The 25,805-nt window shown below is 44.6% G+C and overlaps 1 pseudogene; it reads left to right on the top strand.

Annotated features, from left to right (window-relative positions):
• Positions 1–25,805, top strand: part of LOC136521957 (protein kinase G11A-like) — a 57,051-nt pseudogene that overhangs the window by 15,090 nt on the left and 16,156 nt on the right.

Genomic DNA, 25,805 nt, shown 5'->3' with positions numbered 1-25,805 from the left:
AGAACATAGAAGCAGCTTCACTAAAGATAACTTTGACCATCAAAGAAGATCAGCAAATCAAAACTAAGTTATCCAGCATCCAGAGTTCTGAAGATGAAGATCAGACAGTGCTATATAATGTTAGCCGAATCAGGACTGAAGCCATAGAGGCAATCAATCAGCTTCTGAACAAGTAGACATTGGGCTTGTAATAAACTTAAGTGTGATATTCTCTGTCCTTTGATCAATCAACTTTATGTTTACACATTTATTCGTTTGAAAAAACAATTGGTCATTTTCCCTTAAATTACTCAATTAGAATGTAGCTGATTGTCTCCATTCTTCCGATAGCCGAACGAATCCAATTTAAATACTGTGAGGGTATAGCCGAACAATGCTGGTTCCAACAAATCAGGGAGATAGTCGAACGACGTCCGACTTAATTCATGCCTGGCCCAGCCCAGTAGCAGCCCAACTGAAAGGAAAAAACCCTACTCCATCATTTGGCATTCTCGCCCCACGACTCCGTGGAATTCGCCACGACCCTTCGCTTCAGCTTATAAATAGACCCTTCCGTTAGCCTTCATCGCTATCTCTGTTTTAGCGTTCTCACATCCGTCTCCTCCCCTTCCTTTGTTTGATTCACTCTAGAAGAAAACCCTAGCCTCCACCAAAGCAAATGGCGAACAGTGGCAACCGTGGCAAGCGTCCTGCCGACGGAGAGGCAGAAGGAAGCAGAGCATCGCGCTGCCGGCGTCGTGGGTACGATTCGGCTTTTTGCCCCCTTGCAATTTTCTTGTTCATCTCTTAGCTTTGATTTTTTCTTCCTCATTCATCAGGATAAGGGTCATCAGCTCCAGCCAATATCATCTCCTTCCTCCGGCGACAGCAGCTCAATCGGGAACTCCATCATCCGGCTCTTTCGGATCCTCTAGCTCTTCAAGCTCCTATCATTCCAATCCTTGGGGTCCAACGGAACCAGCAGATGCACACCATCCATACTCTCACGAGGAAGCACTCAAGTTTCGCCAGGAGAGGGACAAGGCCCGGGAGGAGCTAGGCGACGTCTCCAAGAAATTCGGCATCGAGCAAGCCGAATGGGAGGACCAGCGGAAGCAACTCTGCGACGCCATCACCAGTTCGATATCTTCATTTGGTTTTATCATTCTGGCTTCCCCTGCTTGCTGACCCATTTTTTTTCTTTCTTTTCTGCTCAGCTCTTTCTGCGGAGAATGACCGCCTGAAGGCGGCGGCGAACAAGATCGCCGACAAGGTGAATGCCCAGGGGGAAACATCCGAGGCACGCCTTGATGCTGTGGACGGCCGTATTGATCAGGCCGTCATCCAAGGTGTGCACCTTGGCGCTTCTCTCGGGCTGGCGGCAATGACCTCCTGAACCAACGAGGACTACTCCTTCCAGCCAGTCGGCTTCGCCGGAGGACGCCCGGACGAGATCGACGACATCGATGAGCGTCTGGAGGCCTATGATGATCATGCCGCCGCCCTTACCGAATCCACAAACCCCCAGTCCGTCCTCAACAAGTTATTTGAGGAGTAGTTTGTCTTAGGATGGACTTCTATAAATAATCTCATCTTTTGGAAGAATACTTATTCCTTTGATTCTTTTCGGTAAAATTCTGCCTGCGATTGTCAGAAAAATGCTGAAAACATCCCGGTCTTGCATAAACATTCTTGTGCTAGAGGCGATGCAAACTGCATCAGCTATTTTGTGCTAAAGGCGATATGAACAATATCGGCTATTCTCAGTCTTATTTATTTTTTAGGCTAAAGGCGATTTTCCCTTTATCGGCTTTTCTGATCTATATTCATAAACCAACCTCAACACTGGGGTAATATTTCTTAAGAAATCTTCCATTGATAGCTCTGGTAAACTTCTCTCCAAATAAAGTTTTCAATATGTATGCATTGCCAGGTACACATTCTACTATTCGATAAGGACCTTCCCAATTTGGAGACCATTTGCCGAATGCTCTATCCTTTGTTCCAACTGGCAATATAGTTTTCCAAACCAAGTCTCCTTCTGCGAATTGCTTCAGCCTAACCCTTTTGTTATAATACTTGGCAACACGTATTTTATTTTTCTCAATATTTTCTAATGCCTTGAGATGAATCAAATGTAAATCTTCCAATTCATCCATCATCAGACTCTTATAATCTTCTTCTACCAATTCTTTCTGTAACACAACTCGCCTTGATCCTGACCGTAATTCCCATGGTAATACAGCATGATGCCCATAAACTAGTTCATAGGGAGACATTTGAGTGGACCCATGACAAGCCATTCGGTAAGCCCACAATGCTTCATTAAGAACCAAGTGTCATCTCCTTGGTTTTTCATCAATCTTCTTCTGGATGATTTTAATCATAATCTTATTTGATGCTTCTGCCTGACCATTAGCTTGTGCATAATAAGGAGAAGAATTATACAACTTAATCCCCATATCTTTAGCAAAGTCACAGAATTCTGAAGAAGTAAACTGAGTTCCTTGATCAGTCGTTATAGTTTGAGGAATCTCGAATCTGTGAATTATGTGTTCCTTAACAAAACTGATCATATTCTCTGACGTTACCTTCTTCAAAGGGATAGCTTCAACCCACTTGGTGAAATAATCCGTGGCCAAGAGTACAAATTTGTGTCCCTTACTAGAAGGAGGATTGATCTGGCCAATTAAATCTATACCCCATCCTCTGAACGGCCAAGGCTTGATTATGGGATTCATAGCAGATGCTGGAACTTTTTGAATATTGCCAAATTTTTGACAATTTTGACACCCTTTGTAATATTCAAAACAATCCTCCAACATAGTCGGCCAAAAATAACCAGTTCTCCTACTTATCCACTTCATCCGATAAGCTGACTGGTGTGCACCACACAATCCTTCGTGAACCTCATACATCACTTTCTTGGCCTCTTCTTGACTTAAACATTTTAGCAATACTCCATCGACGGACTTGTAATATAACTGATCATCAAGGAACACAAATTTGAGAGCTTTGTACCTAAGTTTTCGGGAAACCTTTTGAGATGGACCTTTCAGATAATTGGTAATTTCGTATCTCCAATCACTATCTACTTGATCAATATTTAAAACACCTTCTTCTATAGCAAAAACTTCTCGACTCTCTTGATATCCAGAAGCAGCTTGAGCTAACTTATTTGCTTCTTCATTGCACTCCCTAGGGATATGATGCAAGGTTACTATCAGAAAACTCTTCAAAAGTTCTCTACACTCCTCATAATATTCTCTTAACACATTGTTCTTGCATTCATACTGACCACTCAGTTGATTAATCACCAACTCAGAATCCCCAAAGATTTCAACAGCAACAGCCTTTACTTCTATAAGAAGCTGAAGCCCTCTAAGCAACGCTTCATACTCTGCCTGATTATTTGTAACATGAAATTCAATAGGAACCGCATACTCAAAAGTTTTTCCTTGTGGGGAAATCAAGAAAATACCAGCACCACCACCTTTGTTACAAGATGATCCATCGAAGAACAAGGCCCAAGGCACAATGCTCATTGCCTCAACAGAAAGATCCCGATGTTGGGTAATAAAATCGGCAATAATTTGACCCTTTACCGCCTTTGCCGATTCATACCTTAAATTAAATTCTGACAATGCTAAAATCCATTTGTCAATTCTTCCATTCAAAATCGGCATTGATAGCATATGTTTGATTACATCAAAACTAGAAACTACCACGCATTCGGCATTCAACAAATAGTGCCGAAATTTGGTACATGAGTAATACACACACAAGCAAAGTTTTTCTGTAGCCGAATACCTTGTTTTCGGGTCTAGCAGCTTTCGGCTAAGATAAGCTATGACTCTTTCTTTTCCTTCAAATTCTTGCATAAGGGCCGATCCTATCGTTAGGCTACCATCCGCCACATACAACTTAAAAGGCTCGTCAAGTTGTGGAGGTACCAGCACAGGTGGTGCTTTCATATATTGCTTGATCTCATCAAAAGCCTTTTGTTGTATGTCACCCCATACAATTTTTTGATCTTTCTTGAGCTTTAATAAAGGAGAAAAGGGTAAAACTCTCTCTGATAGATTGGATATGAATCTTCTTACAAAGTTGATTTTGCCTAACAATGATTGTAATTCTGTGAGATTGGTTGGTGGCACAACTTTGTCTATTGCTTCCATGCTCTTTTTCCCAACTTCAATTCCTCCTTTATGAACTAAAAATCCCAAAAACTCACCGGCTGAAACTCCAAAGGCACATTTGTTTGGATTCATCTTCAAGCCATGCTTCCTTGTGCACTCCAGAGTCTTTCTTAAATCGGCTAAATGTCCTTCATGATTTCTAGACTTGACCACTACATCATCGATGTAGATCTCTATAATCTTGCCGATTAGCTCGTGAAAAATATAATTCATAGCTCTTTGATAAGTTGCACCAACATTCTTTAACCCAAATGTCATGACTATCCATTCAAACAAACCAATATGACCAGGACAACTAAAAGCTATTTTCGAAATATCTTCCATTGCCATAAAAATTTGATTATAGCCAGCATTACCATCCATAAAACTAATGACTTCATAACCTGCTGCTGCATCTACTAGTAAATCGGCAACTGGCATTGGGTAACCATCCATGGGAGTGGCCTTATTAAGATTTCTGAAATCTATGCAAACTCTCATTTTTCCATTTTTCTTGTATACCGGTACTATATTTGAAATCCACTCTGCATACTTGCATGACCGAATGAAGTTTGCTTCTATTAATCTTTCAACCTCCTTCTTCACATCCGCCAATACCTCCTCTTTGTATATCTTCCGTGGAGGTTGTTTGTAAGGACAAAATCCAGGTTTAATGGGTAATCGATGCTCAACAATGGAACGATCCAATCCAGGCATTTCCGTGTAATCCCAAGCAAAACAATCTTTAAACTCTTTCAACAGATCCATCAACTTTGATTTATATTCTAGGTCTAACTTTGCACTAATATACATCAGCCTTGGCTTAGAACCATCACCAACATCTATTTCTTCCAACTTATCAGCCGACATAAAACCACGTCCCAACTTTCCTTTGTTGCCATCGACAGGATTTCCCATTAAAAATTGCTATGAGAGCCGACTGCTTGGATTGGCTGTTGGCCCTCGCTGAAAACATTTACAGGACCTTCTTTCCACACTTTTCCAGAGAAACAATCAACGCCCTCATATTCCCAGTAGGTAGATTCTGTGGCAGCAACACTTACCGAATCATCAGCATGTACAACTTCAACGTCATCTCCAATCCATTGAATGAGAATTTGATGCATGGTTGAAGGAATGCAGCAATTAGCATGGATCCAATCTCTGCCCAAGAGTAGACTATATGCCCCCTTGCCATCAATGACAAAAAAGGTAGTAATCAGAGTTTTCGACCCAATAGTCAGCTCGACATGGATAGCACCTCGGGTATCGGAAGGATTGCTAGCAAAGTCCCTAAGCACCATGTCAGTTTTCAACAATTCTTCATTAGTCATCCCAAGCTTTCTGAAGGTAGTATAAGGCATGATATTGATAGCAGCCCCTCCATCAACAAACATCTTGGTTAAAGGCTTGCCATTGACATATCCTTTTAAATAGAGTGGTCTCAAGTGACGATTCTTGATTGGTTTGTCAAAAACAGCCTGCTGTGTTAATACAAGCTGAGTCATCAAATCCTAACATTCACTTTCATCAAAATCAGAGTACACCTCTTCTTGGACATCTTGGCTTTCAGGAGCTATAAACTCTGATGGGAGGAAGAAAGCCATGCAAGCATCAGCCGAAGGACCACATCCATCAAGCTTTTTCTTAGGACGCCATATTTGCTTTGTTTCGGTAACTTCCTGTTCCAACTCCCTATTCCTCAACCGTTGAACTCTTCTTTTCTGACTTTTCCTCAGGCCTGGAGGACACCACTGTCCTTTTTGCCATACGTATCTATAGGAATCAGCTTCATCATGCACCCTATCATGAATCCAACCTTGACCTGCCAATCTTTTCTTTTGCTGATTCTCAAAATCATCTATTTTTAAGCGCCGATCATCTTCAGGAACCTTCGTTCCAAGTCTTTCATAGACGGGACGGCGGTTGACTCGAGATTGCCTATACTCGGAGTACTGAGCACTACACTCCGGACAATTGTTTCTTGCAGGCAACCTCAAGCCTTCATTCCAACAATGCCTAAAGAACGAACAACCCCAATGAGACTGCTCCTATTCTGTCATGTATTCTTCTTGCTCCCTTCGGTATACCTCTTCCTCATACCTCTGGCATTCTTCCATAAACCATTGCTTCTTATAGTATTCCTTCTCTTGCTCTCTCTGCCACTTGTTTAGCAAAATACGTGATGTAACTCTGGGTTTGGAAGTTTGACCTTTCTCGGTTCGGCTATCCTGAAACCGAACTCATTGCTGCAGCTCTCTACTGGTGACTTGCCGATCCGGGTCAACAGCACCACTTTCCTTTGCTCTATCAGAAGTCAACACCTTCACCTTGCCTTTACCTTTGAGGTCATTGGCAGAGACCATACTCACAGAGAAAGAAATCATATTTTGTGGAAAAGGCTGATCATCAATTTTCATCTTGCCATCAAACTTCAAATGTCCCTCTTGGATAGCTTTCTAGATTCGTATTCTGAACACTCGGCAATCATTGATAGAGTGAGAATTAGTGTTATGGAAGCCACAATACTTTTTGTCTTTCACTCCTTCAGGACGTAGCATAGGATGTCCTTCTGGCAGCTTAATGCGTCCTTCCTTAATCAACAATGCAAAAAGCCTATCTGCCTTAGTAACATCAAAATCATAGGTTCCCTTTTGTTGTTTCAACCAGCGTTGACTAACTTGAGTAGGCTCCTTTGCCCAATTCAACTCGGCTGTAGCTATCTCATCTTCATCAATATACTCAGTCGCTTCCTCCAGAAAACCTTAATACACCTCATTAGTGGCATTGTTCTTCTGAAAGCGATTATCTCTCCTGAATCCTTGGGCCTGATTACTCATAGCTGCTAAACGCTGTGCAAGTTGACCAAGATCATCAAACTCCATGCCGAACAACTTCTCCCTGATATTCGGCAACATTCCTGCTATAGCTATTCCAGGTAGTTGATCATCTGGTAAATTCAGAGAATAACACATATTCTTGGTCTCCCTAAATCTGTGAAGATATTCCAATGGTGTCTCATTTGTTCTCATCCTTAGACTCATGAGATCAACCAACTTCTTCTCATTAGTACCTGTGTAGAAATATGAATGAAACTTCTGCTCTAGCTCTGCCCACATACCAATGGAATGAGCTGGTAAAGACGTGAACCACGTGAAAGCTGGTCCTGTAAGAGACAAAGGAAAATATCGAATCCTCCAAGCTTCATCTGAAGCAGCTTCTCCAAGCTGCATTAAGTACTGACTAACGTGCTCTATGGTACTAGTATCATCTTGACCAGAAAACTTGGTCAAATCTGTTGGAGGCTTCACCCTTGGAGGTAACGCCACTCTGTTGTACCACTCTGGATAAGGAGACTTGTATGAATAGGATTGATTCTTTGGCTTCAAGCCGAACTGATTCTGCATCATATCAGCCATCCTGTGCATCAAAACATCAATGCCTGAATCCTGATTTCCTTGTACTTGCACTCCAGAAGGCAATCCTGAAGCACTCCTATACCCTGGATTTGGCACAACATTGATAGCACTGTAATCAGTGAATTCTTGATACCCATCTCCATACATATTCTTCTGCAATCTGTTTGATGCTGGAGAAACTCTATAAGCTGAAGGTGGCACTTCTCCTGTGGTACCAAATGTCACCTGGCCATAGGTGGGATGTAATTGCTTTTCAGTGTGGGTCAATCCACCTATATTTGAAGGCGACGCTACTTCTTTTCCAATAGGCTTCTCTTGATGCTTTGGAACATTGAAAAGCGTCGGTCCACTGAGTGGTCCAACATTTTCTTCAAAGTATTTATCAACCATTGGACCAAAAGTACTGATCATGATTGCCCGAAAGGTATTCAGAAAAGCTGTGTGATGGTTTGTCATGGTTTCTCCCATTGCTTTATAGACTAGGGCTGCCATCTTCTGAGCATCTTCCTCTTCAGTGTAATCAGTTTGATGCGGAAGAACCCTTGGTATTGACTGCTTTTGAAACACTTTATTGCTCTTGTTTTTGGAAAAAGACATCAAACACTTCCATTGGTATTGCTCACATGCTTGTAGCACTAAATCCCTGTAATTATCTGGCAATTCTGCCATGCTCACATCCAGAACATGATCATTGTTGATCTCAGACGCCATCTTGAACTAACAGATGGTCCCACCGAGCGTGCCAAAAAGTGTGTTGACACAAAATGTGACACACTGTGCCTCACACACAGCAAGCCAGAAAGCGTGGCTTCAACCAGGTTCCTGGGTGTTTCGTGGTCCGAAAACGTGCCAGTCAGTTTGACCTGAAAAAAACTAACAAGGGATAAAACAATTAAATGCCAAACCGGAACATGTCGGGTGAGACCAGACAGTTCCATATATACGGCCCTGAAGCCACTTACAACGACATACAGCTATAGGAAGCTGTCTGCCAATGAGTTTATAAACCATTCAGCTAATCGTAAGATGAACACACGTAAATATTCGATTGCCGAATGCATGTGCATGGGAAGACATGCTTGAACAAGTGAAATTAATTATGAGTTAATGCATAACCAAGCTCAGCAGTTCAGCCGAGTTGGGATCCATGAAGAAGGAACATGCAAATAAATACGATTAAACTAATCTAAAACCTGCATCTGCCGCACGACACCTAGTTTCGTTAAAGTTTAAACGTAATTAACATGCACGAACCCACGACATGTGACAATCTAGATTAAAATAATTCAGCCATTATGAGAATGTTATCTATTTGCAAAGGTAATATGAAAAGCAATGATCATTGAAGCATGAATAAAACCATAAGAGAGAGCCGAACAATATCAATCTAGATTGGGCAGAAGTGTGTTACGAATATATGAAGTATTTAAAACATGTAACACTGGATAACTTAATGAATCTATTTAGATTTGCCATATCTAATAGAGCCGATAACTATCTTGCTTTCACTAAGCATATTGAGTAAACGCCTGCCGCACGGTATCTACCCAAAAACAAAGCATAAGCAAAGACTTCTTGATTGTCAAGCAAAGATCCGCCGCACGATCATTGAAAACAAACAAGACTACTTGCATCACGTCTAAATCCACCGCATGATACTAAATATGATAACAAGGTTGTCGGAACTTACGGAGGTCGACGGATCGATGACTCCTCTCGAAGAACTCGACGACACGACAAAAGGACTCGAAAGTTGGCATGGGGCCGGTTGTATTGATTTGGTTGTGAACCCGATTCCTTGCCCTAAACTCTCAGAGTCCTTTATTATTACAACTTTCATCTTTTCGATCGGCCTCGCTTGCCATCTTCTGCTTTCCCGAATGGAGTCACCGCCTTCTGGAATAACCGACCGCACAAGCATTTAGCCGACCGCTTGTTTTGTTTGCCAAATACCCTTCTTCCCGCATGCGGGTCCACCTGTCATCCTCTAGAATCGACCAAAATCCAGTGTTAACAGGGTCCTACGTCTGGTCACTTTCTAACTGATGCATTCGGTCATCACTTGACTGTTGAGATCGGGTGATCGACGTTTGAAGCCGATGACATGTGGCAAGCATCGAGCGACCGGACATTGGGGTCCTACGTCCGGTTGATCTAACCGAAGCATCTAGTCTCCCTATGTTGTGCCCAGTGAAGGGGTACAATGGCTCTATTTCATGTGGGCTTCTATTTAAGCCCCATGGCCGGCTCAAGCTCACTCTCTTGACCATTTGCATTGACATGGCAACATTGTGAGCTTAGCCAAAGCCCTCCCACTCATCTCCATCATTGTTTCATCATCATTGTGAGATTGGGAGAGAATCCAAGCGCATTGCTTGAGTGATTGCATCTAGTGGCACTTGGCATTCATGTTTCGCTGCAGGATTCACTTGTTACTCTTGGTGGTTGCCGCCACCTAGATGGCTTGGAGCAGCAAGGATCGTTGAGCGAAGGTTGGTGATTGTCTCCGGCTCTGATCGTGGTAATTGTGAGGGGTCTTGTGCCTTCCCTGGCAGAGAGCCAAAAGGTAACTCTAGTGGATTGCTTGTGTTATTGAGTTACCTCACTTGTGGGTAGGTTCTTATGGTATCCAATTGTGTGGACGAGGTTCGTGCAACACCTCTTAGCCACCGAACCACCAAGTGTTGGTTGACACAATGGGGACTAGCGTGCCAGCAAGCACGTGAACCTCAGGAGAAAAATTGGTTGTCTCTTGCCCTTTAGTATTCTCCTGGTGATTGATTTAGTATCCATCTTGTGATTGGTTCACTCCTCTACACGGCGGTATAATCACCCTACTCGCTCATTTATATTCTTGCAAACTAGTTGTGGCAAGCTCTTTAGTTTAATTAGAATTGAGAGCTTGCTTTGTTATTTTAAGTTCATCTAGTGGAGCTCTTTAGAGTAGCAAGATTGAGAGCTCTTAGTGAGTAGCAACGTTGCAAGTTGTGTGCCTAGTAATCATTGCAACTAGAATTGTTGGATAGGTGGTTTGCAACCCTTGTAGAGCTAGAGCAAGTTTGCATTTCGCTATTTGTCATACTAATCAAATTACTCTAGTTGATTTGTAGATTTTTAAATAGGCTATTCACCCCCCTCTAGCCATATTAGGACCTTTCAGCTGGTGAGCAAAGGCGCCGTAGCCACCGAGGCATAGGTTTCTCGCAGTCTGACCAGTTTTACTCAGAGCTTGTTCCCTCAACCCTAGCTCCTAGGTCTTAACATGATAGGGGTTCAGGCATAGAGAATGTTTGCTAGGCGGATAGACTCTTAAATGCATACCGACTCTTTCTATGGCTGAGGTTAAAAAGCCTGGGGTGTGGAAAAAACTCTAATTACGCTGGTGAGCAAAGGCGCCGTAGTCGCCGTGGCGTAGGTTTCTCGTAGTCCGACCAGTTTTACTCAGCGCTTATTTTCACAAACTTCGCTATTGGGTCTTAATCGTGAGAAAGGGTCAGACATAGAGAATATCTACAAGATAGATATGCTCTTATTAGCCCCTGAGTGAGGTCCAACCCCTCACCGTCGCTGGGGTCGGGTGTCACAAAAGATCAGGGAGTTCGATAACGATACTAATAAGAGAAAGTGTGTGTTTATTAAGGGTAAAAGCGACATAGCTGCTCGATGTTCCAGGCATTGACGAAGACCTCGTTGTCAATGGACTTAAGCTTGTAGGTGCCTGGTCAGAGTGGAATAGGGTGACATCTCGCGCTTCATCTAGCTAGGCTCCTTCCTATGCTCCCCCTTATTGGAGCCTCTAGACAAGAACTGCTTCAAGAGGATGCAGTCTTTGTATGGGTGCTCAATGGGGAAAGCATGGTTCGGGCATGGCCCTTCGAGCAGCTTCTCAAAGTGCTTTGGGGTTCCCTCAGTAGGCTTCTGACCCTCCTTATGGTAGGCAATGGCCATGAGCGAGCCCCCACGTTGTTGCTTGTTCTTCCTCTTGTTGGGATGGTTGGAGGCGCCTTCTTCGGTGTACTCGTCCTGCTTTGCCTTGCCCTTGAGGGTGTGTTGGCCAAAGGCCTAAGGTCCCCGCAAGTCAAGGCATAGGCTTTGGTCCTTGCCGCTGTCATAGCACCTACCACGATGTGGGTGGTAGCCACAGCTAGCCCCCTCCCTTAGATCGCTATAGGTACCCCTATGGGCGTCGAGGCTATCACGTGCGTCGTGGTGGAGGCCGAGATGTTATGCATCGGGACCGTGGTACATGGCCTGCACGGAAGCGCTGTCCTCTGACAAGCTGCGTCATGATGTTGGCAAACAAGAAGGTGAGGTGGCATAGGTCCTCTTGGGATGGTCAGGGTCCTAGGAAGGCATCGGGCTGGCGCTCTAACCTCCCATAGTCAAAGCTGAGGAGATGGTCGCTTCCAGGGGCGTGGACCTTCGGTGTGTGCAGCTACAGCTCCTCAAGCGCCTTGGCGCTCGCGTCGAGGCCAGACCAAGTGGAGAGGTTGGCCGGCGGTGGGAGCCTAGACCAACCTTCCCTCTGCCATGACGATAAAGTCTAGGCTCCCAAAATGCACGTGCGCACCCAGGACCTAGCTGTCGTTGTGACTAGCCATCCAAGGCCTAGTGTGGATGTCGAGACACACAAAAGGCCCCTACCTAGTGCGCTGTCGGGTTTTTGAGTTGCCACCAATAAGTAAATTTCTAATATTGTGCGTCTGGCCTAGATGGTGTGCTAAGAGGACACAAGGTTTATACTGGTTTGGGTAGAATGTCCCTATGTCCAGTTCGTTCCTGCTGCTCATGTTACTAGCATTAAAAGTTCATAGTAGGGGTTACAAACAGTCGAGAGAGGGACGGGTCCCAAGTCTCTGGTGGTGTGTTGCGAGGAGTTCCGATTGGTTTGGATTTGAGTCAAGCTCGCATGTGTTCGTATGTGGGATCGGTCCCCTTAATGGGACGCCTTGCTTTCCCTTTTATAGGCCAAGGGAAAGCAGGGGTTACATCAAAGGGAAAAGAGGGGAATGAGAAGGAGAATAAGCCCTCTAGGATCAATGGGTCCTTCTTTTCCTTCATGTGGGTCCCGCTGACCCTGTAGACATCAATAGGGACTGCTCCATGTCATGGCTCTGTTCGACACTAACGCCATGTGTAGGCGTCATCTCCCAATCATGGTGGTCCACTCCATCCTGACAGATGTTGTGGTGGACTAACATGTCTGTCAGTGTTCGTATGAGGGTTAGGGAGAACAATATCAGTACGCCCGATGCTATTCCTAACGTGAGTCCCCACGCATGGCCCGTCACAGCCATGGGTTATATTGGGGCATGCCGGTCACTTCCCTAGCATCAGAGCTTTTACCTAGACCCATACGCTTGGACATGGAGTGGTTGGCGATGGTATGGGTCTTCATCGGGCGAGATGGAGCCTTCGGCCTTAGGGACGGGTGAGGCGGAGTTCCTCCCCAGAGACAGGGCGAGGTGGAGCATAATCCCAAGGCTCGGGTGACGCGGAGCATGGACCTAATGGTTGGGCGAGACAGAGCCCTGCCCTTAGAGGTCGGGCGAGGTGAAGCCAGCCCTCGGAGGTCGTGCAAGGCAAAGCGCGGACCCAAGGGTTGGGCGAGGCAGAGCTTGGACCCAAGGGTCGGGCGAGGCGGAGCGCAAACCCAACGGTCAGGAGAGGCGGAGCCCTACCCTTAGAGGTCGAGCAAGGCGAAGCCATCCCTCGGAGGTTGGGTGAGGTAGAGCACAGAGCAAAGGGTCTGGCGAGGTGGAGCTTGGACCTGAGGGTTGAGCGAGGCGAAATGCAAACCCAAGGGTCGGGCGAGGCAGAGCGCGGAGCCAAGGGTCGGGCGAGGCGGAGCTCTGCCCTCAGAGGTTGGGCAAGGCGAAGCCAGCCCTCAGAGGTCGGGTGAGGTAGAACCGGCCCTTGAAGGTCGGGCAAGGCAGAGCGCAGACCCAAGAGTCAGGCGAGGCAGAGCCAGCCCTCAGAGGTCGGGCGAGGCAGAACTAGCCCTTAGAGGCCAGGCGTGGCAGAGCTTGTGTACCTAGGGGTCGGCAAGTGCTATAGTCGCGCCTTTGACTGCTCAGATGAATTAACATTCATGGTTATTAGCTCCTCCTCTTTGTGTACCCTGGTATTGGTCTCCGATAGCTTTGACTCCAGACTAAAAAGGACATCTTGTAGTGCTTGGATCACCCATTCCTTCCTACATCGTATACCCTCTTTGAGACTGATAAATTTTCATGTCTAGTTATGGAGTTTTGTCCTGGAGGAGACATGCATACCCTGTGACAAAGGCAACGTGGCAAGTATTTTCTAGAACAAGCGGTCAAGTATGTCTTATTTATTATATTTTGCCCCATGCAAATGATAGATTTTACTTATGTTGGATTTATCACTTTGTTAGTAATTGATAGAAATAGGTGGCTTGGAGGAGATAATATGGCTTAGTCTGAGTTAATTTGTGGAGGAATATGGTTTGGATGTTAGCCAATTGGCTGCATAACCTTGTGTGCACTGCCAATAAGAAAGACACATACGCAAAGTGAAAATGCATGGACATGAATTGATTTTATTAATTAATTTATTGCAGCTTGCATTCATATATTTTCCAAAATTCACCAAACAACATTAAAAAATAGAATATATTATACTTCTTGAATTGCCCATTTTTCATCTATGTTTATTTCTGCTAAGTCAACCGTGTAGTTTTAGTTGTTTCTACGCTAGTGAGTTGCTTTACTCAAAGTTCAAAAAGGCGACGCCTTGGCTCCGCCTAGGCACGACTAGTCTCCAGTCAAAGGGTGCCCGCCTGGCCTATGGGGGTAGGTGGACATTTGGGTGCTAGGCGGTGTGGAGGCGCTTGGCAGAGTGGAAGCAGACTATCGGTGTTTCGAGTTACCATCGACAAGTAAATTTGTAGTATTGCATGTCTGGTCCGGATGGTGTGTTTAGAGGACATGAGGTTCATATTGGTTCCTGCCTCCGCATCTCCACCACCATTGAGCTCGCATCCATCCGGCCCCTCCTCCAATGGATCCATGGTGCCGTTCTAACATCACCTTCCAGAAAATGGAGGGCCTCGTCCATCGTGGTCTTCTCTATGCACGGACCTCGATCGAGGAGTGGTTGCTGCCCGGCAACAAGGATTTGCTGTCGCCGCCCGATGGCTATATGGTGTCATTCACCCACTTCCACGAGTGTGGGCTCACGACACCTACCACAAATTCCTCTAGGGGCTGCTGCACTTGATGTAGACATGGCCCGATCTTCCGATAGGTACGATAGCATCGATTGGTGGAGACTCAACGTTCATGATCTAGGCTTCGAACCAAGACTAATTCGGTCCTCCGCAACCATTACACCATTACTCCATTGGTTATCAACCATGCGAACGTGATTGACCTCACCGAGAAGGCTTTCCTACAAGCGAATCGAGAACACAAGCAAGAACGGGATGAACATAATCTGAAATTGCAAATAAATATGAGGCATATGATAACGAGAAGGAGTTCAAGTCTTTATTCGTAAGGACTAATTGCCATAGGCAAACAAGATAAAGAACTAGGGCCCTAGTTCACAGCAAGCAGCCTTGGTGGCACAGTTGCAGCAAAATGGTGTCTGTTTCACAAAGAAATCAAGAACAAAATAAAACCCAAACCCTAAGTAGAGCGATGGCTGCTAATTATAGAGTCTTGGGCGTCACCCCCTAGACACGCCCCCTAATGGGCCCAAACATGATACACGGTCCAACGGACCAAAAGACGGTGTCGCAGCACCTTGGCAGATTCTAGATGCTGACTTGTTTCGACGATTCCTGTTGATTTCAAAGGGCTTTTGAAGTGATACCACTTGCATTGGCTTCCTTATCGAATTAGCTTTCCATCCATATGTAGATCATCGAAAACAGAGTCCGGATGCGTCCTGGATGACTAGTTTAAGGCAGACTGGTCTTGGAACCTGAGATGGGCTCGAACTTGATTTGGGCCTCCACCTCGGTGACTCAAACCGGATGAGCTTCAGGCCTCCTTCTCGGTTAGGACACCCTCGCTATTCTCCTTGGTCTCCATATGGTTCTCCAAGCATGGTCATATGTATGGTGGTCATGTCCTCATCATCCTCCCTTTCTTGACGAAAAGTCGTCCTCGACGTCAATTTTGTTTGAAGTCGATCCTGCACAACATAATGAGAATGGACAATGTTGTAAGAAGGAACGTGACCATGTTTCCAAGTTTGTAGCATGTTATCTCACATAAAAATTTCAGCAAGCATGTAGACTCCATGATCCGAATGCACATGATGTATATCAACACTATCCTGCAAAAGATTAGAACGAACCAAAGACAATGCAGGAAATTAGCACACGCAAACACAACTCAAATGGCGCTCTCTATTTGCCCGTCTACATATTGTTCCACTTTTGCACCTCTTTTTTCTCTCTATTTTTGGGCTGTCGTTGTTTTTGGGATTCTTTGACCTTTTCTTTTTATATATTTTTATATTTTTTGTTCACCTAGGAGCACAAAAGAAGGAACCACATAAAATATGAGCTTAAACAAGTGAAAGGCGTGGCCTATAGAAAATTCAGAAGACGTGCTCAAGATGGACAAAAAGCTTGTGACCAGTTTTTGGCCAAAATAAAATTTTCCAAACCTAACAAAGCGGGGGACGGATAGATCCGAATTTTTTTTCTAATCGATTTTGATATATGGAATGTTGAAATCCGAGTTTGTATGCGAAAACTAACTAGTTTTAAGAACTGACTCCGAATTAGAGGACAAAACAGGACAATGCACGCAAAAGTTGTTGTGGCGGCTATGGATAGATGCAAACAGTGAAGACAAGTGTAACAAATTAGATGGCGTGGACTAGGGTTTGATGGATACAAAGGAAACACAACAAGACTTGAAGGTGTTCACGGATTATGATGAAAAACAAAGGGAATACACAAACTAGACTAAAAAATAATCCAAAACCAGCAACCAGACTTGTCTTAGGACATGAACTCAACAACACAAAATAGAGACAAAATTGCAGGAAAGCCTTCTCGGTGAGGTCAATCGCATTCGCGTGGTTGATAACCAACAGAGTAGTGGTGTAACGATTGTGGGGGACCGAATCAATCTTGATTCGAAGCCTAGATCATGAACGTCGAGTCTCCACCAATCGTTGCTATCGTACCTATCGAAAGATTAGGCCATGTCTATATCAAGCAGCCTTGGCGGCACAGTTGCAACAAAATGTTGTCTGTTTCATGAGGAAATCAAGAACAAAACAAAACCCAAACCCTAAGGAGAGTGATGGCTGCTAATTATAGAGTCTTGGGTGTCACCCCCCTGGACACACCCCCTAATAGGCCCAAACACGATACACGGTCCAATGGACCAAAAGACGGTGTTGCAGCACCCTGACAGATTCTGGATGCTGACTTGTTTTGATGATTCCTGTTGATTTCAAAGGGCTTTTGATGTGAGAACACTTGCATTGGCTTCCTTATCGAATTAGCTTTCCATCCATATGTGGATCATCAAAAATAGAGTCTGGATGCGTCCTGGGTGATAGTTTAAGATAGACTGGTCGTGGAACCTGAGATAGGCTTGAACTTAATTTGGGCCTCCACCTCGGTGACTCGAACCGGATGAGCTTCTGGCCTCCTTCTTGGTTAGGACACCCTCACTGATCTCCTTGGTCTCCATATGGTTCTCCAAGCATGGTCATATGTATGGAGGTCATGTCCTCATTGTCCTCCCTTTCTTGACAAAAAGTTGTCCTCGACGTCGATTTTGTTTGAAGTCGATCCTGCACAACATGAGGACAAACGAGGTTTCCAAAATAATGAGAATGGACAATGTTGTGAGAAGGAACATGACCATGTTTCCAAGTTTGTAGCATGTTATATCGCATAAAAATGTCAGCAAGCATGTAGACTCCATGATCCGAATGCACATGATGTATGTCAACACTATCCTGCAAAAGATTAGAACTAACCAAAGACAATGCAGGAATAGATGGTCTAGCAGACATAGGTAGCAACCAACAATGGTCCCCTTCTTGGAAGTGAACTTGTTTCTTTGAGGAACATGAGAAAATGTTTCTATTATTATGGTGCCCTCTAAACGATCATAATCTTGTACAATAAAAGGAGAATTCATATTACTACGAACGTATACTCGATGTATCATATATTATCCTTTGTTGTTATATTTACCAATATCATGATATGTGTGTTTAGAAAACCAAGGCAAATCAACATATTTAAAAAGGTCTCCTCCAAACAATCTAGGTTACACAAAACATCAAATTCAATGTAACCCAAAGTATATAAAGAAGACAACAGTTTGAGCTCATCAGTTTTAGTAGCAATACGAATAACATGTTTATTTTTAGCATAAGTGATTGGTTCCAAAACATGTAAAACTGAAGCATCATCAACTAATTCATCTTTATCACAAGGATCATCAAGCAAATTATCATGGGACAAAGATAAATCAAGAGAGGGTTCCACTAACAATTGCTCTATAATAGCATGGTTTGTGAAAGAATTTAGTACATTAAAACATTTCTCACCTTCCATAAGTGTAGCACCATGGGCATGACCTGAGTTCTTAGTAAGAGTAATAGGTGCATTATGAAGTGATGGTTCTGAATTTGCATATGAGGTTGTGAGCTCCACATTTTCTTCCATGTCATCCTCTCGCTTATGTACATTATCCTGCAGAAGGTTAGTCATAGCAAGAGGAATAACAACAGACTCTTCCTCTAAATGGTGCACCTCAGCATATGATGTCAAAATAGGAGGTGGATTAACAAAGATTTCTCGCATAAGGAGTTTCATATCATTCCAAGTTTGAGGTTTATCTGAAGGATCTAAAGACTCCCACCAAGATAAAGTAGAATGTTGCAAAACACTTGCTGCATTTTTTATCTTCCTCCTTGGACACATAAAGCGAGTAGCAAATATGTTATCTATGGCAATTTCCCACTCCATGTACTCATCAGCACCTATACCATCATAAGTCGGTGGATACGAACAACCTGTCATTGTTAGAATCAAACAAGAACACACACAAGTATGTATTTCCCTATCAGCTACTATAGGATGTGGTCAAGGAGTAAAGTCACACACTCTCAAGCGTCTTACCACGGTCTTACAAGTGTTCTTACCAAAGCAACAGGTGGTGCAATCGGTCGATGACTGTGATACTGTTGTAGCTTGAGTGTAACAATTGCAAGGCGAACCTGTACTTGGTTAGAAGAAAGTGGAGCTTGGACAGACATAATATAGTAGCAAGGAATAGCAATATTCACAACTGAATAGCAAAACTGAATAAGTATCCCGAGTACTTGTCTTAGTTGCTGGCCTATTCACGTTCCAAGTACAAGATGTATCAAGTGATGTGAACAACAGGAATATGATTAGGAACACGGCGGAAATCAGCACACGCAAACACAACTCAAATGGCGCTCTCTATGTGCCCCTCTACATATTGTTCCACTTTTGCACCTCTTTTTTCTCTCTATTTTTGGGCTGTTGTTGTTTTTTGGGATTCTTTGACTTTTTCTTTTTATATATTTTTATATTTTTTCTTCACCTAGGAGCACAAAAGAAGGAACCATAGAAAATAAGAGCTTAAACAAGCGAAAGGCGTGGCCTGTGGAAAATTCAGAAGACGTGCTCAAGATTGACAAAAAGCTTGTTACTAGTTTTTGGCCAAAATAAAATTTTCCAAACCTGACAAAGCGGGGGACGGACGGATCCGAATTTTTTTTCTGATCGATTTTGATATATGGAACGTCGAAATTCGTGTTCGTATGCGAAAACTAACCAGTTTTAATAACTGACTCCGAATTAGAGGACAAAACAGGAACAATGCGCGCAAAAGATGTTGTGGTGGCTATGGATAGATGCAAACAGTGAAGACGAGTGTAACAAATTAGATGGCGTGGACTAGGGTTTGATGGATACAAAGGAAACACAACAAGACTTGAAGGTGTTCACGAAATATGATGAAAAACAAAAGGAATACACAAACTGGACTAAAAAATGATCCAAAACCAACAACCAGACTTGTCTTAGGACACGAACTCAACAACGCAAAATAGAGATGAAATTGCAGGAAAGCCTTCTCGGCGAGGTCAATCGCGTTCGCGTGGTTGATAACCAACGGAGTAGTGATGTAACGGTTGCGGGGGACCAAATCAGTCTTGATTCGAAGCCTACATCATGAATGTCGAGTCTCCACCAATCGATGCTATCGTACCTATCGAAAGATCAGGCCATGTCTACAACAAGCAGCCTTAGCGGCATAGTTGCAGCAAAATAATGTCTGTTTCATGAAGAAATCAAGAATAAAAAAAAACCCAAACCCTAAGGAGAGTGACGACTGCTAATTATAGAGTCTTGGGTGTCACCCCCTGGACACTCCCCCTAATAGGCCCAAACACGATACACGGTCCAACGGACCAAAAGACGGTGTCGCAGCACCCTGACAAATTCTGGATGCTTATTTGTTTCAATGATTCCTATTGATTTCCAAGGGCTTTTGATGTGAGACCACTTGCATTGACTTCCTTATCGAATTAGCTTTCCATCCATATGTGGATCGTCAAAAACAGAGTCTAGATGCGTCCTAGGTGACCAGTTTAAGACAGACTGGTCCTAGAACCTGAGCTGGGCTCGAACTTAATTTGGGCCTCCACCTCGGTGACTCGAACCGGATGAGCTTTTGGCCTCCTTCTCGGTTAGGACACCCTCGCTGATCTCCTTGGTCTCCATATGGTTCTCCAAGCATGGTCATATGTATGGAGGTCATGTCCTCATCATCCTCCCTTTCTTGACGAAAAGCCGTCCTCGGCGTCGATTTTGTTTGAAGTCGATGCTGCATAACATGAGGACAAACAAGGTTTCCAAAATAATGGGAATGGACATTGTTGTGAGAAGGAACATGACCATGTTTCCAAGTTTGTAGCAAGTTATCTCACATAAAAATTTCAGCAAGCATGTAGACTCCATGATCCGAATGCACATGATGTATGTCAACACTATCCTGCAAAAGATTAGAACTAACCAAAGACAGTGTAGGAATAGATGGTCTAGCAGGCATAGGTAGCAACCAACAATGGTCCCCATCTTGGAAGTGAACTTGTTTCTTTGAGGAACATGAGAAAATGTTTCTATTATTATGGCTGCCCTCTAAATGATCATAATCTTGTACAATAAAAGGATAATTCATATTACTATGAACATATACTCGATGTATCATATATTGTCCTTTGTTGTTATATTTGCCAATAACATGAGATGTGTGTTTAGAAAACCAAGGAATATCAACATATTTAAAAAGGCTCACCTCCAAACAGTCTAGGTTACACAAAACATCAAATTCAATGTAACCCAAAGTATATAAAGAAGACAACAGTTTGAGCTCATCAGTTTTAGTAGCAATATGAATAACATGTTTATTTTTAGCATAAGTGATTGGTTCCAAAACATGTAAAATTGAAGCATCATCAACCAATTCATCTTTATCACAAGGAACATCAAGCAAATTATCATGGGACAAAGATAAATCAAGAGAGGGTTCCACTAACAATTGCTCTATAATAGCATGGTTTGTGGAAGAATTTAGTACATTAAAACAATTCTCACCTTCCATGAGTGTAGCACCATGGGCATGACTTGAGTTCTCAGTTGGAGTAATAGGTGCATTATGAAGTGATGGTTCTGAATTTGCATATGAGGTTGTGAGCTCCTCATTTTCTTCCTTGTCATCCTCTCGCTTATGTACATTATCCTGCAGAAGGTTAGTCACAGCAAGAGGAATAACAACAGACTCTTCCTCTAAATGGTGCACCTCAGCATATGAAGTCAAAATAGGAGGTGGATTAACAAAGGTTTCTCACATAAGGAGTTTCATATCATTCCAAGTTTGAGGTTTATCTGAAGAATCTAAAGACTCCCACCAAGATAAAGCAGAATGTTGCAAAACACTAGCTGCATTTTTTAGCTTCCTCCTTGGACACATAAAGCGAGTAGCAAATATGTTATCTATGGCAATTTCCCACTCCATGTACTCATCAGCACCTATACCATCATAAGTCGATGGATATGAACAACCTGCCATTGTTAGAATCAAACAAGAAAACACACAAGTATGTATTTTCCTATTAGCTACTATAGGATGTGGTCAAGGAGTAAAGTCACACACTCTCAAGCGTCTTACCACGGTCTTACAAGTGTTCTTACCAAAGCAACAGGCGGTGCAATCAGTCGATGACTATGATACCATTGTAGCTTGAGTGTAACAGTTGCAAGACGAACCTGTACTTGGTTAGAAGAAAGTGGAGCTTGGACATGCACAATATAATAGCAAGGAATAACAATATTCATAACTGAATAGCAAAGCTGAATAAGTATCCCGAGTACTTGTCTTAGTTGTTGGCCTATTCATGTTTAAAGTACCAGATTATCAAGTGATGTGAACAACAGGAATATGATTAGGAACAAGGCGGAAATCAGTACACGCAAACACAACTCAAATGGCGCTCTCTATGTGCCCCTCTCGATATTGTTCCACTTTTGCTCCTCTTTTTTCTCTATTTTTGGGCTATCGTTGTTTTTTGGGATTCTTTGACTTTTTCTTTTTATATTTTTCTTCACTTAGGAGCACAAAAGAAAGAACCATAGAAAACATGAGCTTAAACAAGTGAAAGACGTGGCTTGTGGAAAATTCAGAAGACATGCTCAAGATTGATAAAAAGCTTGTGACCAGTTTTTGGCCAAAATAAAATTTTCCAAACCCGACAATGCAAGGGACGGATGGGTCCAAAAATTTTTTCTAATCGATTTTGATATATGGAACGTCGAAATCCGAGTTCATATGTGAAAACTAGACCAGTTTTAAGAACTGACTCCGAATTGGGGGACAAAACGGGAACAATGCGCGCAAAAGTTGTTGTGGCGGCTATGGATAGATGCAAACAGTAAAGACAAGTGTAATAAATTAGATGGTGGGGACTAGGGTTTGATGGATACAAAGGAAACACAACAAGACTTGAAGGTGTTCACGGATTATGATGAAAAACAAAGGGAAAACACAAACTGGACTAAAAAACGATCCAAAACCAGCAACTAGACTTGTCCTAGGACACGAACTCAACACCGCAAAAAGGAAACGGAATTGTAGGAAAGCCTTCTCGGCATGGTCAATCACGTTCGCGTGGTTGATAACCAACAGAGCAGTGGTGTAACAGTCGTGGGGGACCGAATCAGTCTTGGTTCAAAGCCTAGATCATGAACGTCGAGTATCCACCAATCGATGATATCGTACCTATCGGAAGATCGGGCCATGTCTACATCAAGCAGCCTTGGTGGCACAGTTACAGCAAAATGATGTCTGTTTCATGAGGAAATCAAGAAGAAAACAAAACCCAAACCCTAAGGAGAGCGATGGCTGCTAATTATAGAGTCTTGGGCATCACTCTCCTAGACACGCCCCCTAATGGGTCCAAACACGATACACAATCCAACAGACTAAAAGATGGTGTCACAACACCCTAGTAGATTCTGAATGCTGACTTGTTTCGATGATTCCTGTTGTTTTAGATGGGCTTTTGATGTGAGATCACTTGCATTGGCTTCCTTATCGAATTAGCTTTCCATCCATATGTGGATCATCAAAAACAGAGTCAGGATGCGTTATGGGTGACCAGTTTAAGGCAGACTAGTCCTAGAACACGAGATGGGCTCGAACTTGATTTGGACCTCCACCTCAGTGACTCGAACCGGACGAGCTTCAGGCCTCCTTCTCGGTTAGGACACCCTCGCTGATCTCTTTGGTCTCCATATGGTTCTCTAAGCATGGTCATTTGTATGGAGGTCATGTCCTCATGAGCACACCTACAAGATCGAGCTACAACATCTCAATCCCAATGGGATCTAGCACATGGTGGCGTTTGTCGCGCTGTGTGAAGGATTCCTGGGGATCAACCCCCACTTTGACTTGTTGAGGTATTTCTTTGCCTTCAACTTCTAGAATAAGAGGGAGAAGGGTGGTAGGCAGGAGCTGCACGTGCCGATGGGGTGCGCTGGCATCCAACTTAGGAACAATCGAGTCAGTGAGTACCCATCCATGCGGCTCTTGACGTCCAACAAGGGGTGGCACTCGCAGTGGTTCTACCTCAAGAATGACGCCACTGCCCTTCTACCAGAGTTCACCGGGTGCCAGATCGAAGAGGCCCCAAAGCAGTGGAGGAAGTGGAGCGTCCCGTAGAAGGACAAGAAGAAGATCTGAGACCACATCGTCGCCATACACATCCTAAAGGAGAACGGCCTAAAAGGGTCAGGCATCATCGAGGCTTACTACGTGAGAAGGGTGGCACCGTTGATGACACATGTGCTCCCGCTATATGCGATGGCGATTGAGGCGCCGTTCGATGGAACGACGCTCACCGAGGGAACGCTCCCCAACTTTGAGATCACACAATGCATCAAAGAGGTGATGGAGCCTTTGTAGGATGACGCAGGTGCCACCCTCAACTTCGTCTACCCACTGCCAGGGAATCCTCTGATGTGGCCGGAGCCAGGCTACATTGTCTTTGTAAGTTTCCCTTTCTCTTGCCTTCTCTTTAATTGATTTCCTGACCCCATGAGACTAACTTTGAGAGAGGCAGGAGCAGCCAAGGGACCTCATCATCACCGATCACCTAGCGCCATGGCCGAGGGATACGACCGTGAGGGTGGCAAATCACACCAAGGGTGAGCGGCTGAGGAAGGTGAAGGTGGAGAAGAAGAGGAAGAAGCAGCGGAAGCTGTGGGTGTGGGAATGAGGGGAGGACACTGACGATGATGATGACGATGATGATGGTGGCGATGATGAGGTGATGGAGAAAGAAGGAACATTAGCTGACGATATCGAGTGGGACAACCTGGAGAACGAGGATGCGCTGACAGGCGTCGGTTCATCCTTGCAGGCATCAGGACCCTTCCTATTCCATGGAGGTGAGGGCACGTCTAGGGAGCTGGTGGAGGGGGGCCATTCTGATGATGCCCCCCAGGAACCGACAGAGGTAGGACATACCATCGGCCTGCCCTAGGAGCCAACAGAGGCGGGCGGCTCTATCATCGTGCCCGAGGTGCCAGTGGAGGCGTCTAGCTTCACCGTCATGCCCCAAGAGCCAAGGGGAGTAGTGCGTTCTACCAATGTGCCCTAGGAGCTGCCAGGAGCAAGCCCCTCTGCCTAGGAGCAAGGGGTAGGCTCGAAATAGCCTTGTTCCGATGAGGCAGAACAAGGGTCGGGGGGTTCATCCCCCAAATGCATCTATCACCCGATGGCGCTGAGGTGAGTTGTCAATTCCTCTATTTTTCCTATTTTAGTCAGATTTCATCATGACTTATGTGTTTCGTCCCTTGCAACGTCGGTAGGCATCAGAATCCTTTGGCGCTGGCGCCAAAGAAGAGCATCGCCCTCCAATCGGGGCGGTGGCCGTAGGCTAGTGTTGCGCCCATTTTGGGTGGGAGCGGCGCTAGTGTGACTACGTCATCAGCTGGTCGGGCACCGCTCATGGTGGCCCTTATGTCCTCGGTGGGATGGGTAGACACGAGCATTCAAGGGGCACCTTTGGAGGTCATGGAGCAGCTGGTGACAGCCGCGATACCACTACCGATGGCGGGGTGGATGGGGCTACCGACCTCACTCGTGGCACTGATCGTGGCAGGCGCAATGCAGCCAATCATGACCCTACCGATGCAGGTGGAGGTGGCAGTGGCCGTGATAGATGGGTCATAGTCAAGTGCAACCATAGCATTGCCTGAGGCATTGGCACCACCCATGCCATCGGTAGCCCAAGCTACAGAGCCTAGCGTGGGTCAGAAGGAGGGGGACACGGTCGAGGGGTCCTTGGGAGTCATGGTGCTTGGAGAGAGGTTCACATCCACACCGCTAACCCCTTCTGTCGCTAAAAGGGGCGTCTCGGTGGGGATGTCACGGTGAGAGGGGTTGGCGGTGCTTGGGGCCAGCGGGGAGTCATCCCTAACCCTGACGTTGGTGGGCAATGGGTTGCCCGCATGGGGCAAGCCCCTGCTCTAGTGGACGAATCTATAGGATCAGGCATCGATGCTTTTTACCCTTGACGACGCTGTAGACAGCATTGAGTGGGAGAGCCTCGACATAGGGATCGCATCCGTGCTCGAGGCCCTAGACCATGCCACGGGCGCATTGCATGACATTGTTGTTCCCTT

Source organism: Miscanthus floridulus, chromosome 18, assembly GCF_019320115.1.
Source record: "Miscanthus floridulus cultivar M001 chromosome 18, ASM1932011v1, whole genome shotgun sequence".
NCBI lineage: Eukaryota > Viridiplantae > Streptophyta > Magnoliopsida > Poales > Poaceae > Miscanthus > Miscanthus floridulus.
The sequence above is the reverse complement of the archived record's forward strand: the minus strand, read 5'-3'. Positions and strand labels throughout refer to the sequence as shown.